Consider the following 16665-nt stretch of genomic DNA (forward strand, 5'->3'; position numbering starts at 1 on the left):
GCATCGGGCTCTGCGCCTGGTCCTGGTTCCAAAAATACGGGGGACAAAAAGAGTAGGGGTCCCCCGTATTTTTAAAACCAGCACCGGGCTCCACTAGCTGGACAGATAATGCCACAGCCGGGGGTCACTTTGATATAGTGCCCTGCGGCCGTGGCATCAAAAATCCAACTAGTCACCCCTGGCCGGGGTACCCTGGGGGAGTGGGGACCCCTTCAATCAAGGGGTCCCCCCCCCAGCCACCCAAGGGCCAGGGGTGAAGCCCGAGGCTGTCCCCCCCCCCATCCAATGGGCTGCGGATGGGGAGGCTGATAGCCTTTTGTGATAATGAAAAGATATTGTTTTTAGTAGCAGTACTACAAGGCCCAGCAAGCCTCCCCTGCATGCTGGTACTTGGAGAACCACAAGTACCAGCATGCGACGGAAAAACGGGCCCGCTGGTACCTGTAGTACTACTACTAAAAAAATACCCAAAAAAAGACAAGACACACACACACCGTGAAAGTAAAGATTTATTACATACATGCACACAAACATACATACATACTTACCTTATGTTCACACGCAGGTCGGTCCTCTTCTCCAGTAGAATCCAAGGGGTACCTGTTGAATAAATTCTACTCACCAGATCGCGGGTCCCAGGGTCCTCGGGGCATCCATTTGTAATCCACGTACTTGCATAAAATAAGAAAACGGAAAGCCGAGCCACGAACTGAAAGGGGCCCCATGTTTTCACATGGGACTCCTTTCCCCGAATGCCAGAAACCCACTCTGACTGATGTCTAAGTGGGTTTCTTCAGCCAATCAGGGAGTGCTACGTTGTAGCACTCTCCTGATCGGCTGTGTGCTCCTGTACTGAGTGACAGGCGGCACACGGCAGTGTTACAATGTAGCGCCTATGCGCTCCATTGTAACCAATGGTGGGAACTTTCTGCTCAGCGGTGACGTCACTTTAGGTCAACCGCAGGGCAGAAAGTTCCCACCATTGGTTACAATGGAGCGCATAGGCGCTACATTGTAACACTGCCGTGTGCCGCCTGTCACTCAGTACAGGAGCACACAGCCGATCAGGAGAGTGCTACAACGTAGCACTCCCTGATTGGCTGAAGAAACCCACTTAGACATCAGTCAGAGTGGGTTTCTGGCATTCGGGGAAAGGAGTCCCATGTGAAAACATGGGGCCCCTTTCAGTTCGTGGCTCGGCTTTCCGTTTTCTTATTTTATGCAAGTACGTGGATTACAAATGGATGCCCCGAGGACCCTGGGACCCGCGATCTGGTGAGTAGAATTTATTCAACAGGTACCCCTTGGATTCTACTGGAGAAGAGGACCGACCTGCGTGTGAACATAAGGTAAGTATGTATGTATGTTTGTGTGCATGTATGTAATAAATCTTTACTTTCACGGTGTGTGTGTCTTGTCTTTTTTTGGGTATTTTTTTAGTAGTAGTACTACAGGTACCAGCGGGCCCGTTTTTCCGTCGCATGCTGGTACTTGTGGTTCTCCAAGTACCAGCATGCGGGGGAGGCTTGCTGGGCCTTGTAGTACTGCTACTAAAAACAATATCTTTTCATTATCACAAAAGGCTATCAGCCTCCCCATCCGCAGCCCATTGGATGGGGGGGACAGCCTCGGGCTTCACCCCTGGCCCTTGGGTGGCTGGGGGGGGGGACCCCTTGATTGAAGGGGTCCCCACTCCCCCAGGGTACCCCGGCCAGGGGTGACTAGTTGGATTTTTGATGCCACGGCCGCAGGGCACTATATCAAAGTGACCCCCGGCTGTGGCATTATCTGTCCAGCTAGTGGAGCCCGGTGCTGGTTTTAAAAATACGGGGGACCCCTACTCTTTTTGTCCCCCGTATTTTTGGAACCAGGACCAGGCGCAGAGCCCGATGCTGGTTGCTTAAATATGGGGGAACCCCTGTCATTTTTTTACCCATATTTCTGCAACCAGGATCGGCTCAAAGAGCCTGAGGCTGGTTATGCTTAGGAGGGGGGACCCCACGCAATTTTTTTTAAGGATTTTACAGTGTTTAATTTAAAAAAAAAAAAAAAAAAAATGAACCCCAGCACGGATCACACAGATCCGGCCGAGATTCATTGTAAAAAAGTCGGCAGTGTTTTGCTAATCACTGCCGTAAAAATAAAAAAAAAACACGAATGACATCGACATCGGAACAAAAGAAAAACCCGAATACGGCAGCTTAGTAAATCCGTCGTAACAAATTCAAAAAGTTGCAGTTTTACACTTTCGATGTCATTCGTGATTGAACTTTGACCTGAAACGGGAAAATACGAATGTTAGTACATTTACCCCATTATATTTATTTCCAAAAGTATGCCATGTCTTCTGTTAGTGTGTTGTATTTTTATTTTATTTTATTCTTAGTAGTTTGCCATTTGAGAAATCAAACCAAAGGGAGTATTTTAATATTTATTTGTCAATAGTGAACAAAAGTGAAATAGCTTTTCTTTTTTTCTTTTTTTAATACCATTATTTTTTGCAAACTAGTAATACAGTTTATTCAGCAATGTTATTATAAGGGGATCCGGATTGAAAGTCGACAGTAACTAGGTCGACAATGTCTAGGTCGACCACTATTGGTCGACAGTAACTAGGTCGACAGGATCAAAAGGTCGACATGGTCAAAAGGTCGACATGGTCTAGGTCGACAGGTCAAAAGGTCGACATGAGTTTCTCACAATTTATAAGTGTTGACAAAAAATGAAAATACTCAGGGCATATTACATTCAGATAACAATTTGGCCGTGGGGTTTGCATTCCCTTAAACCTGTTTGGACACATTTGATTCTATTCTATCAAAACGAGACAAACAAAACTTTGTTTTATAAATGTTAGTATTACAGATGGATTTAATACTATTTGTTATGATATTTAACGTTAAATGAAATGGTATATTGGGCTTTATGCAGTGTTGGACTCAAACGTAAATATAATTTGTGTCCTGAGCAAACCTTTCAATTTGCTAAAAGGTGAAATGTGACCAACATTGTTTGTGCATCAAAATGAGGGTGTTTTTTGGGAACTCCTTTTATGCTTGCGATATGTCAAAAGTTGCGTCTATCTTCCCCCAAGGAATATACAGCCCCATGCAGATAGTGTTAGAAGCGGAGTCTTCTATTGCGTAGTTTCCAAAAAATGCCTGCTCCAGGGAAACTTCATTCCCTAACCAAGATGGCCACCAATAGTGTATCTGTGCATGCATGGTGCCATCTTGCTTCTGTATATGAGCAATTTGGTGTAGGATGGACGTCCTCCTCTAAGCTCCTGAGACTCGCAACATTACTCCTACTTTAACTGCTGTCCCGGAGTCCTGCACCACGACTCTAAGAGAGTACAGTCACTGGCTCGTGAGCTGTCCACAACCTTTGTTCCACTGAAGGCTCTGCTCCATTGCTGAACCATTCTCTGTAACAGTGAGTACGGCTAAACATTCACTTTCACAAATAAACCACTGAGCCTAGTTAAGCTACCCTGACTGGTCATTACCTAAATAATTAGCCACTGGTGTGTACAGTGCTCTGCTCACCACAAAATTGCACACATATTCCCAACAGATAGTACTAGGGCTATTACCACACCCATGTACAGTGGGAAAGGGGTAATAAAAGTGCTAATATAATAAAAATGTTGTAGATCATGTTTGCACTTGGAGAACTACAAATGACAAATTGAGGAAGTTCTCTTTATCCCTGCATAGTGGGCAACTCTCCTGATGTTGACCACTTTTCCCGTGAAGTGGGCAAGGGAAAGGGTGTGATGATGCAATTTGCTAAGAATTACATTATCACCGTTTACCTCTGAGCTGCTATGCTGGGAATAAAATTGCAGGGTGGGGCTCCAATCATGCAAATCAGAGTGCCACTATCCTGTGCCTCCAGCCTATACCTCCACCTTGACGGATCTTCTGGAGATATCCCAGCATAGGTTGGCAAGTATGTAAACATACTGTATAAACAATGAAAGCATATTTGTTAGGGCTGGGCAGCTTAACACGTTAATATTGCGTTAACGCATTAACTAATTAATGCCGACAATTACTTTAATGCTTGGCGGCCATCATGGAAGACATGCAGCTCCTCTCCATCTCCCTGCAGTGACACTGAAGTCCCACACACTCCCCTTCTTTCAGTGGCAGTAACACTCATGTCACTGCCTCCACAATACGGAGCACACTGATCGGTAGCCTCGCCCTCTCTACAAGCCCCGCCCATCATCATCATTTTCTCCATTAGCCAGCTCAACAGCCACATGCAATAATGACAGCGGCCTGGGCAGCAGCAGGAACCAGTGTGGCACTGGGAGGATGGGGAGACTGTCCTTCCTCCACCTTCATCCAAATCTGTCACCAGGAAGATGCGAATCTCCGCCCCCTCCTCTGTCGCTGCCAATTAGAAGGCAGCCGTGTTCCCAGGGGTAGGACAGTAATAATCACAGGCTCTGTCCTGGCAGCTCCTCCATGCTCCAGTCATATACACTGTCTGTATATATCCTGTGCTCCCCAGCCATGCACTACACAGCCAATGCTTCCCAGCCATGCAGTACTCAACCTGTACTCCCTATTCATGCACTACATGGCCTGTGCTTCCTATTCATGTACTACACAGCCTTTGCTCCCCTATTTATGCACTATACAGCCTGTGCTCCCCTATTCATGTACTACACAGCCTGTGCTCCCCAGCCATGCACTACACAGCCTGTGCTCCCCTATTCATGCACTACACAGCCTGTGCTCCCCTATTCATGTACTACACAGCCTGTGCTCCCCTATTCATGCACTACGCAGCCTGTGCTCCCCTCTTCATGCACTACACAGCCTGTGCTCCCCTATTCATGCACTACACAGCCTGTGCTCCCCTATTCATGCACCACGCAGTCTGTGCTCCCCAGCCACGCACCATACACAGCCTGTGCTCCCTCCCTATTCATGCACTATACACACAGACTGTGCTACCCTATTCATGCACTTCACACAGCCTGTGCTCCCAGCCATGCACTACACAGCCTGTGCTCCCTGCCATGCACTACATAGCCTGTGCTCTCTCAGCCATGCACTACACAGCCTGTGCTCCCAGCCATGCACTACACAGCCTGTGCTCTCAGCCATGCACTACACAGCATGTACTCCCAGCCATGCACTACACAGCCTGTGCTCCCAGCCATGCACTACACAGCCTGTGCTCTCAGCCATGCACTATACAGCCTGTGCTCCCAGCCATGCACTACACAGCATGTGCTCTCAGCCATGCACTACACAGCCTGATCCAGTTTTGCACAATAGAATACTTACATGCTGTGTGTATGTATGTATGTATGTATGTATGTATCTATCTATCTATCTATCTATCTATCTATCTATCTATCTATCTATCTATCTATCTATCTATCTCTCTTTAAATGTGCGCAATACACTACTTTTGAATTCATTATTGAATATTGCGCATAACAATGCGATTAATCGTGATTAATCTGAGAAACTCATGCGATTAATCACGATTAGAAATTTTAATCGTTGCCCACCACTAGTATTTGTATTAGAAGTAAAATATAGAAATATTATACTAAAATATTCAAAATAAAAATACCCAGATAACATTTATTTATTTGTTTTTTTATCATTTGTTTTGTCTCTATTTTTTTTACTACCCACTCAAATCCTTCCTTTCTGTCTTACTGAGTTCAAGTGCAGGCTCATAGTGTTCCCTGCCTATAAGGGACCCGAAACCTAAATAGACCAAATGACCTAGCGCTGATCAGGTGTTGTAAATCTCCTTTACTCCCAGCAGCTTTTTCCTAGGGATTACTCAACTCTTGATACAGTATATACACACACAAAGAAAAAGAGCAGGAAAAAAGGGAGCAGGTTATTTATTTCTGCAATAAAATTGTTTTAATACATTAAACACACACCAGACAGTATACAGCTAAAACACCAATGAAAAAAAGAACTAAAAAATAAATAAAAATGAATAATTAAACCAAAGCAAGCTAATAAACCAGCAATAATATAGCATTATAAGCTGCTCCAATCGTGGTAGCAAGTCTGCCTCAATAGAGTCATGCATTTCACACATTAGTATCTTATCTTCAAGAATATGAATTTATCTTAGCACAACAGCCTCCTGTAGCAATGTTGTTAATGCAAACAGTTCTTTTTGCAGGGAAAGGCTCAGACTGTATGTTAGTAAAGCAGTCTTCTACAGAAATATTAAAACTTCTGATGAAGCCGCTGGTATTGTAGTGTTAACAGGGGCACTCTGGGGAGGGTCTTCTGCTCACATATCCTATGGAAGCTAAAGAACACTGCACTGACCTGCGTCATATGAGTCTGCAGGGCCGAAACTAGGGGGGGCTAGGGGGGCAGGCGACCTGGGCGCCGGATTGGTGGGGGCGCCGAGACCCCCTAACCAGAGCTATCGCTGTCCGCTAAGCGTGGTCCGCAATGCGAGGCTCCAGCCCCACATAGCACTGCTTCTGTCTGTCTCTGAAGTGAGGGGAGAGAAGACCTGGTCAGGGAGATCGCACTGAAACTGCTCCGTCCTGCACTGCCTAAGCTTCCTGCTGCCTGTCAGCTGTTTCACAGGCGCAGCAAGCAGCAGAGTTTCCCACTCTGCTGTTGCTGCGCTTGTCAAACAGCTGACAGGCAGCAGGAAGCTTAGGCAGTGCAGGACGGAGCAGTTTCAGCGCGATCTCCCTGACCAGGTCTTCTCTTCCCTCACTTCAAAGACACACAACGGCAGTGCTATGTGGGGAAGGAGGAGAGCAGCTAATTACTAAGTAAGTGAAGAAAAGGGGGGGCTACAGGAAGTACAGCTGAGTCCAGGGGAATAACTTCAATCTCCCAGCAGCCCAGCTTCCCGTCTTCACTCCTCTGACCTCTCTGCATGTTGCCAAGACCCCAGGTCTACTGCTGCTCCTCCGTTCTTCCCCTGCTTCCTCTAACTGAAGCTGAGCTAGAGAGGCCATCAGAAGTTATCCAGCTGTGCCTCTCTCCCCTGTATCCCCAGGTATGCCTCTTACCCGGCACTCGAAGTCTTATTCAAACAAAGTTTATTGTTCTCCACATTTCAGGGGATGAACCCCTTTCGTCAGGAGATGAAAGGGGTTCATCCCCTGAAACGTAGAGAACAATAAGCTTTGTTTGAATAAGACTTCGAGTGCCGCCTTGTCTCTGCTGAGATATTGGATTTATATATATATATATATATATATATATATATATATACGCACACATAGGTACATGCGCGGGTGGGGGTGCTAAGTTAATGCCTTGCCCCGGGTGACATAAATCCTAGTTTCGGCCCTGGAGTTTGGTACCTCCTGCATTGTGTAACAATCCTGACTTACCTCTGCCATCAGTCTTGCTGTTCAGTGTTTCCTGCTCACTAGGTTTGGCCATACTTGCCTACCTGACCCTCTCCATGAGGGAGAAAATGCTCTGTTCCTGGACTTTCCTGGTAATGTATGATTGCCATCACCTGTGGTGAGTCAGTTAATTGATAAGAAAGGTATTTCACCACAGGTGATGGCAATCATACATTACCAGGAAAGTCCAGGAACAGAGCATTTTCTCCCTCATGGAGAGGGTCTGGTAGGCAAGTATGGGTTTGGCCCATTTAGTTCCAAGGGTACCCAGTGTTGTTGCCTGGGAAGTCTGCCAGCATACAAGCTTCAGTCCTTGTTGCTGGCTGCTGATTAGCCACCTATGTGAGCTCTCCTGTGTGAGTAATCTGCAGAGTTCGGAAGTCAGCAGTGAAGTGTGCCTGTGCTGTCTTCATACAGTGAGCCCAGCATGACATGCCTTCTCTGCTTCAAGTTCTCCACAGTGTTTTACTTGCTCTCCACTTCCCCAGCATTTGGGCCTACTTTCTCCATGCCAGAGTTCCCTCCAAATCCCAGGCATGGGCACAGCCATGTTGTTTACACTCATGTGACCAGTCCATAGCCAATCCGAGAAGGCCGGCTGTTCAGCTGATCGCAGCAACCTCTGACCTCCATAGGGTATAAAGGGGATTGAATTAGAGTCACAGGCTGAGAGTGCAATGTTGTCCACAGCCTAGCAGTATATTTCTGCAGAGCTCCAGTTGTCCTTCTATTTTGGCATATCCAGTGCTTAATTCCAGCCTGAGCACTCACTGGCTCCATCAGTCCCAGCCGAGACTCCTGGTTCCATCCATCCCAGCAAATACTCCTGGCTCCATCGGTTCCATCCGATATGTATAAACCATCAGTTCCATCTGCAAAAGGCTGCCGCACATGTGCATTAGGTATTAGTCGCTGGAACATAGCAGGTGCCATGTTTGACCTCACAGTCAATGTATATACATGTAGAAAGCTGATTAGCAAGTATAGGGGTATAGTCAATTGAAGTCGAAAGCTGCTGCCTGTCGAAAAGACAGCAGTTTTCAACTTTTTTAGGTTGGAAGGGGCTCCGACCTATTCAATCTAACCCAAACTTTTTCGACAAGTCAAGGAATTCGACTTGTCGAAAAGCACGTGGATCGGTGGAATAGCTGCCGATACGCGTGCTTGTGTTTAAAAAGGGGCCAAAACCGACAGGTTATGGCCCCCTTTTCGACCATCTCAATTCAACTTTAAAAAAAAGTCGAAGTGAGATGGGGAGAGCAGCACCGGAGACAGGGAGAGCAGCACCGGAGGATGTGTCACAGCCTGTCTGCCCGCGGCTCTCCCCAGTCCCCCCTCCCCCCTGTCTCTGCATCTCCCCTCCCACATCTCAATTCGACTTTTTTAAAAGTCGAATTGAGATAGCATTGAATTGCCCAGGTCAGATCCATTCCGACAAACTAATGTTGGAATGGATCCGACTTCAATTGAATATACCCCATAGTAACCACTATTACATTAAGTTGTTACATATAGTGAGAGGTACCTCTATTGATATGGCCTTAAATACTGTATAAACAGCACCCCAGGTTCCATCCTGAGTTTCGTACTCCACATGTCACAGGGGAGTGATGATTAGTATTCTCTCATGTGTTGATATAGATGAGGGCACAGAGATTGTACTGATTATAGGAGGCCTCCCTATACTCACAAGATGTAACTATGTAAGTAGATAATTTTCTGGTGTAACTGCTGGATTTTGTATCATTATGATACTGTAGGGTGCAAAATTGCTCCTTGGGCAAAGTGAAAGGGGCGTATTTATCAAGCCCATTTCTCAATAAATTATGGAAAAAGTACAAGCAAATTCAAGAAAGTTCCCACAAATCTAATGCAAAGGCTAAATAGTAATGCATACGTTGCCCCAATTATTGTCAATGGGGACTGCAGTCTGATCTCTATGTACCAAGATTTAAAAAGCCTAGCATTTCGGAGCTGGGTCCTCAGGTAACGGTAGCCACTTTGAGCCTATAGAGGTATATTTGGAGCAGAGGGATCATGCGGCAGCCGCAGTCCCCCCTGACCCCCGCCGAGGAGTTTCAGAAATGGACAGTGTCAGAATTGGACAGCGTGTGCATGCCTAGTGTCAGAAACTATGGAGTAGTCTGTTGAGAAATACAGGGGCAGATTTATTAAGTATGGAGAAGTGATAAATTGGAAGGTGATAAAGAACCAGGCAGTCAGCTCCTAACTGTCATTTTTCAAACCCAGCCTGGAATATGGAAGTTGGGAGCTGATTGGCTGGTGCGTTATCACCTTCCACTTTATCACTTCACCAAGCTTAATAAATCTGCCCCTCAATCTCTTAAGATTTTTGCCTATTTATGAATCAATTGTCTGACTGTAATCCAGATTTTGAATACTCATATTTTTGAGAGTAACCCTATAGGACAGGGGTAAACAACATGCAGCTCTCCAGTTACTGTGGAGCTACATACCCCAACATTCCCAGTCATAGTTTTGCTATTAGGCCATGCTAAAACTGTGTGTCAGGACATGCTGGGATTTACAGTCATACAGCAGCTGGAAGGGCACATGTTGAATACCCCTACTATAGGAGTTTTATTGCATCGACCCATTAGATAACATATGTCTTGAGGGAAAATTATTCAGGATTGCTAAACTACAACTAAGGGGTCTATTTACTAAGCCTTGGATGGAGATAAATCAGACGGAGACAAGGTCCCAGCCAATCGGCTCCCAACTGTCATTTTTCAAACCCACCTGTGACATGGCAGTTAGGAGCTGATTGGCTGGGATTTTTCTCAGTCGGATTTATCTCCATCCAAGGCTTAGTAAATAGACCCCTAAATCTTTAACTGAAGTAAGTATGCACTGTCCAAATGATAACTGACAAATAACACTGCCTATATTCTTTTTTTTTTTTTAGACACTTGTGCAACTTGTTTGGCAGGGGCATGAATCAATTCAGTTTTCTGGTGCAAATACAATCTGTGTGTTGGGAGAGCAGTACTCTGTCTCCTAAGCTGCATGCACTCTGGGCACTAGGACCAGAGCCATTGAGTGGGGGGGAGGTGGCGGGTACTAACTACCCAGGCTCATCATTGTGGAGGTGCCCATCAGGTGCCTGAGTCTGCCACCAGCCCCCCTCTTACCAGACAGCAGCAGCTGTCTCTCTCACCAGACTAGCTGCTGTGTGCTGAGCTGCAGTGAGGCCAGAGAGATGCCACTGAAGATTCTGCCTGCACTGGGTGGGGAGCGATCACACTGATAGCACCCCCCCCTCCCCCCCACTGGAAATGCCCCTGGCTGAGGGGCTCAAGGCACCCCCCTGATTGTCGTCTGCTACAAATATTTTCCCCCACATTTTTTTGCAATAAGGGCGCGGTCACTCCTCACCATGATTAGGCCATACATCCATAAATTGACCCGGGCCCAGCAGAGTTCTCAACAGCACTGACTTGGACCTAGAGCCTGCAGGGAGGTATGACCTGATGTGCTACTGCTGCTGTATTTGCTGTGTAAGAGTGCCACAGTACTGCACACAAATGCAGTACTTGTCTCCTGAGGCATACTTGCCTACTATTGAAAAAGTATTTCAGGGAAATTGTGAAAGTAACACCTATCAGCGCAGACATGTACCGCTACATCTGAGAGGCGTGTCATGAAAATGACTTACATCCAAATGTAAATGAGCCCCAAAGCTAGTAAGATCTACTTGTTGAAGAAAAGACACTGATATTTTTCAGGTTTTTTGTATTGTGTTTTACAAGAGGTTCCATATACTGTAAGTGGGCACGAGAAACCATATTTAAAATGCATGTGGCCATAGGGATCACTGTGCCTTATAACCAATAAAGGGATATGGCACTGATGATCCCATTGAATGTATATATGAGTGGTAGTCAATTTGAATTTGCCCGTTGTCGGGATCCTGGCTGTCAGGAGACCGACACCAGAATCCCAACATCCGGTGAAATACCGGCGGTTAGAATCCCAATCACCGACCAAAATCCCCACTCGGGTGGTAGTCCACGCCACCACCCGAGGGGGAATATAACCCTGTGGTGGCTGAAGGTCGCTAACAGGTCCTAAGTGTGGCAAACACAGCGGGCCTGCGAGGGAATGCGCTGTGCTCGCTGCCAGTATTCCAGCTGTCGGGATCCCGGTGTTGGTCTCCTGACTGCCAGGATCCCGACAGCCGGGTTATCATACTGATCCCATATATATTTCTGATTTATTTTATCCCAAGCATATAACAGCTACATAATGTGGATAAGGTGCAATCAGGGAGATTGCCAGACTATTCAGGGAGTCAGGGAGATTGCTACTATTTCAGAGAGTCTCCTGCAGAATGCGAGTAGGTAGGCAACTATGGGGGATATGTACTAAGCAGTGATAAGCATGGAGAAATGAGCCAGTGGAGAAGTTGCCCATTGCAACCAATCAGCTGCTCTGTAAAATTTTAAAGTATGCACATTATAAATGTTAATTCAATGCTGATTGGTTGCCACGGGCAACTTCTCCACTGGCTTACTTCCCTGCTCTTTTCACTGCTTAGTACATATCGGCTGAGACTCTAATAAACTACAATACCATGTGTTGGATACAACTATTGTTAACCCATGCATTTCCACTGTGTTTCTGCATTTCCTGTTATTACTGTTTACCAGAAAACTCAGCATCCCGGTTAAGGTCTCTCAATGTGGCCCAACAGTTAATTTCACATCCACAGTATTGTGACCACCATTCCAATAGTACTCTATAGCAACATTTTTGAGGTTGTTACAATTAGTGTCCTAAAAGCTTGGGGTTTAAGGTAATTTCGAGTTAAGGCAATTTGCCAATGAGGTTTTGGGTGGGTTTTTTGTGTAAAGTTAAATTCATTTTAATACATTTACAGTATAATATAAAACGAGATTTCTTTTTTTACAATTTGACACAAACTGATGATATTCACGGATATTGCATGCAGAAATAAATTCTGGCTTGGGTATTACATTCCCTTAAACCTGTCCGGACATATCTGATTTAGTTCTATAGAAAGAAGACACAAACACTTTGTTTTGAATATATTAGCCTTGAAGGTGGATGATATTTGTGATACTATGTAAAAAGACAAAATATGAATGGCATGTTTAGGATGCTGATATTTGTATATATAAACTAAAATGTAATACTCTTTGTATTTCAACAATAGAAAATAGCATTTCTATAATGGCAATTACTGTACATTCTCCATTGATCTCTACATATTATAAAAAATAAAAAATAAAAATAAACTTTCTCTAAGGAACATGAAAATCTAAAGTACACATAGTAAAAGGATCTAGTTTTCTTTGCCCACTTATCTATTAGCCGTTACTTATTAAAGTGAAACGTAATGAATGACATGTACTGTAGGGGTTCTGCTCAGTGCTTTCCTCATCATGCACTTCAGGAATTTGGTCTCTCAGCACACTGACACCAGTTACAGTAACAGACCAAGTACAAGTGTCACCACTGAGGCTAAAGGTAATGCACGGCCACAGCAAGTTACCACTCATGTTTTTATTGTGGAAGGTTTTTGTCACATACAGTAAGTACTATAAAATGAGACATATAGTATTAATTTAATTTGTACTGTCTATACCAAGGGTGGGCAACAAGCGGCCCCCCAGCTGTTGAAGAACTACACATCCCAGCATGCCCTGCCATAGTTTTACTATTTGACCATGGTAAAAACTTGCATGGTATGCTGGGATGTGTAGTTCTACAACAGCTAAAGGGCCGATACTGTCCTAAAGCAAACGCAGGATTTACTTGGGGGGGGGGTTCCGTAATTTATACATATACCAGCTGTACTACCGATTCTTCGCACGGGAGTTTCTGGTTTTCACGGTTGTACATATACTGCAAATGAGTGTTAATAATTTAGTAAATCTTTAGAGATATAAATTTTAAAGATGAGCGTGTTCGGTTTTACTCTGTAAATTTGAGATATCTTGTAAATAAGAAAATATTAATCCATGGTTCTTGGCGTTACCCAAGGAGCACCCGTAGCAGATACAGTAAAAAGTGACAGGACCATTTTTGTAGTTTTATAATTGCAACACACGGGAGGTGCAATTCAAATTTTTATCCGATTGTTCGTTTGGGTGTTATTATTCACGCAACGCAAGCCACACCTCGGTAATGATGTCATTATGTCAACCCCCTTTTCATCCCCTTAGGGGAGGTTCATTAAAATTCTAATTACATAGTTTTCCTATTTCCCACCTGAAGAAACCCTATGTTAAATTTCAGCTTCCTAACATATCAGGAAGTAATGGAATTAGTGATGAGTCAGTCAGTCAGTCAGTCAGTCAGTCAGTGAGGGCTTCCGCGCGCATATATATGTATATGCATATATATAAATGAATGTGGGTCTGGCACTCCCAAAATTCTTATATAACTGCGGCCGGTGCCCTCACATGAGTAACAATGCAGGCAAAAGAAGGTGCGGCACTCGGCTCCATAAAGACATGATACGGTCCGTGTAGTGCAAACAACGTTTCAGTGCCTTCAGGTTTATTAAGAACAAAAGAACATCACATACCTTTATACAAAAAGCCCACCTCAGTGAAGGACGCCAGCTCCGGTTACAGGACCACGCACCCATCCGGCAGTCGCTGCTGATGAAATCATCAGCCTTCGTCCGTGAAAAACACACACCCACCACTGCGTCAGGTTGCCATAGTAACTGAGGAAGCCGGAAAGAAATACAATAAAATACAATTAAACATATGTATCATCACGAATACAAAGATACACAAAAGAGAGCTGCAGGTAAACATCAGAGCCATATGGAATCAGTTATAATATAATAGAAATCATAAAAAGCAGGTATAGTTAATAGCCGCATCAAGCCGCATAATCCACCGTGTTTCACACTGAAGCAGTTTGCAAGCCCTATCTCCACCCCTTTTAGATGGTGGGATATGGTCAATCATTCGATAACGGAAACTATTCAAAGGATGTTTAAAATCCATAAAGTGACGTGCCACAGGTTGGTCACTTTTTCCTGAATCAAGGGCATTATGTATAGAAGACCGATGTGCGGCCATTCGCTCTTTAAATTTTCGTTCTGTTTTCCCCACGTAACTCAATCAATTTACCCTTGAGGAAGTCCAATTTATGGATGAAACGCATAGGTTTAAGGTGACTAGGTTGCCATTACTGCATTTGGGAGCCCCTACCACCGAGCTCACATCCTGGGGTGGTTGGTGGCACAAATTACACCTGTCCTGATGTATATATGGTTCCTGGAAACACCTGTGTGTTAATGCAAAATTAATCTGGCATTTGTATTGCATTTTAAATTGGATGCTTTTACAGAAATACATTTTTACTAATCTAAGGCCTTTGGCCACTTGTTTTGGGTGTTCATATCTTTGGTGAGAGGGTATCATTACAGAAGGAGTATCCTTTAGCTGAATCTGAACTAGAACTGTGTCTTCATTCCAAGTTGAATATCGAATTAAGTCCGTCAAAGAATACATCGCTGGGAATTTTCTCTATTTATGGACTCTATTTGGACAATTATGTGTGTCTAGCGCCCTCCGGTTCCACCTTTTCTCTACACATCCATCATTCCCACTGACAAGGGTTCTACTGTGAGGTGCTGCTTTAACATTAAGCGCGTGATAAAGGTCTATATATATATATACTGTCTATATACACACACACACACACACACACACACACACACACACACACACACAGGTATATAGCACGCACATGACTTCTTTACAATAAAGAGTGCCCATATAATGGATTGCATATGCATGCACACACACACATAGATATATATACAGTATATATATATATATATATATATATATCACATGTGTGTGTATATAAAAATAAATATCTATATACAGTATGACACACACACACACACACACACACACACACACATACATAATTTATATTTTTTTTCCCTGAAGCCCAAGGAGCGTGGCTTCATCACCCAGTGGTCTGTGCAAAAACCGTGCTGGGGGCATAGGACTTGGACCCTCTCCAAAAGGATTTAATAAAATGTGAAGACCCCGCACTTTAAAAAAAGGTGCTGCAATACTCCTGACACCCACCAGAAAGGTGTAAAAAAAGCTATAACAACAAATGGTAAATAGACTCTACGCTCCTTAATTGGGATAATAGTGAGTCTTTAGATGTTATTTCTCATAAAGTCTTGTAGTAATGACAGAGCAATTCTTCCTTTTGTCCACAGAATAGCCTCAGAAAAAAGACAAAAAAAAAAGACAGGGAACACTTCTCATAGTGTGCATCAGATTGTCATGGTGTAAGATGTATATAACACAGACAGGATTCCCTTTGTACCCTTTATAGGACTCCACTAGGCCATATTGCTCATGTAGAACGAACATTCCTCACGTAGCTCCTTTGAAATTCCCACCTGGAGACCTTCACACAGTAGAGTTACTCCTGATATGGCCACTCCTTTTCCTCCAAATCTCCCTCAAAGACATATAAAGATGCTCCACATGGCATAATATGTAAACAATAAAATCACACTAAAATGAACAATGCAGCATGGTACCGTGTAAAGCCTTGTTGGTCCCAAGACATAAGCAAACAAATGGGCAGAATAGATGGTACAGCCTGGGTAGAAACTGCCCTCCTGGTTGCTCTGCAAGGATACCTCACTGGCTTGTCCAAGGTACGCCTTACTACCACCGCGTTTCAACTACAAAGAGTGTTCCTCAGGGTGTATTGTGGTGATGAACAAATAATAATTCATTTATACCCTGTGTAATTAACCCTCCCACTTCCTGTTAATTAGGGGAGGGATTGTGGCAGCATGTAATAAATATCTATAAAACGAATAAATATGCTTATCATAAGTATACATTAAAAACCGTAATGAAATTTAAAAAACATTGGAGACCATAAATGATTAAAAAATGTAATATTTAATAAATCCTCCTGTCTGCGTTCCACCGCACGTGGAACGCACCATGATGTGCACAGTGAAGCATTCCCGTGTTGGGAGTCACATGATCGGAACAGACATTACTCTAAAGTTGTAAACGGAATTCGTGACACGCTAGTAGCATCACACTGGTAATGAATTGTTTTTGCTCCACCGCTTGTGGAACGCAAACATGAAGTGACTTAACAACCGGAACATGTGGGGGCGGGAGCCTGAAAAATAAAAAAATAAAAAACACCAAAATTAATATAGTACCTATCTCCCAAATGAGGATCATTTGGTGATGGTCAAAGCGTTAACATACGCT

This window comes from Pseudophryne corroboree, chromosome 4, assembly GCF_028390025.1.
Source record: "Pseudophryne corroboree isolate aPseCor3 chromosome 4, aPseCor3.hap2, whole genome shotgun sequence".
NCBI classification, from domain to species: Eukaryota; Metazoa; Chordata; class Amphibia; order Anura; family Myobatrachidae; genus Pseudophryne; species Pseudophryne corroboree.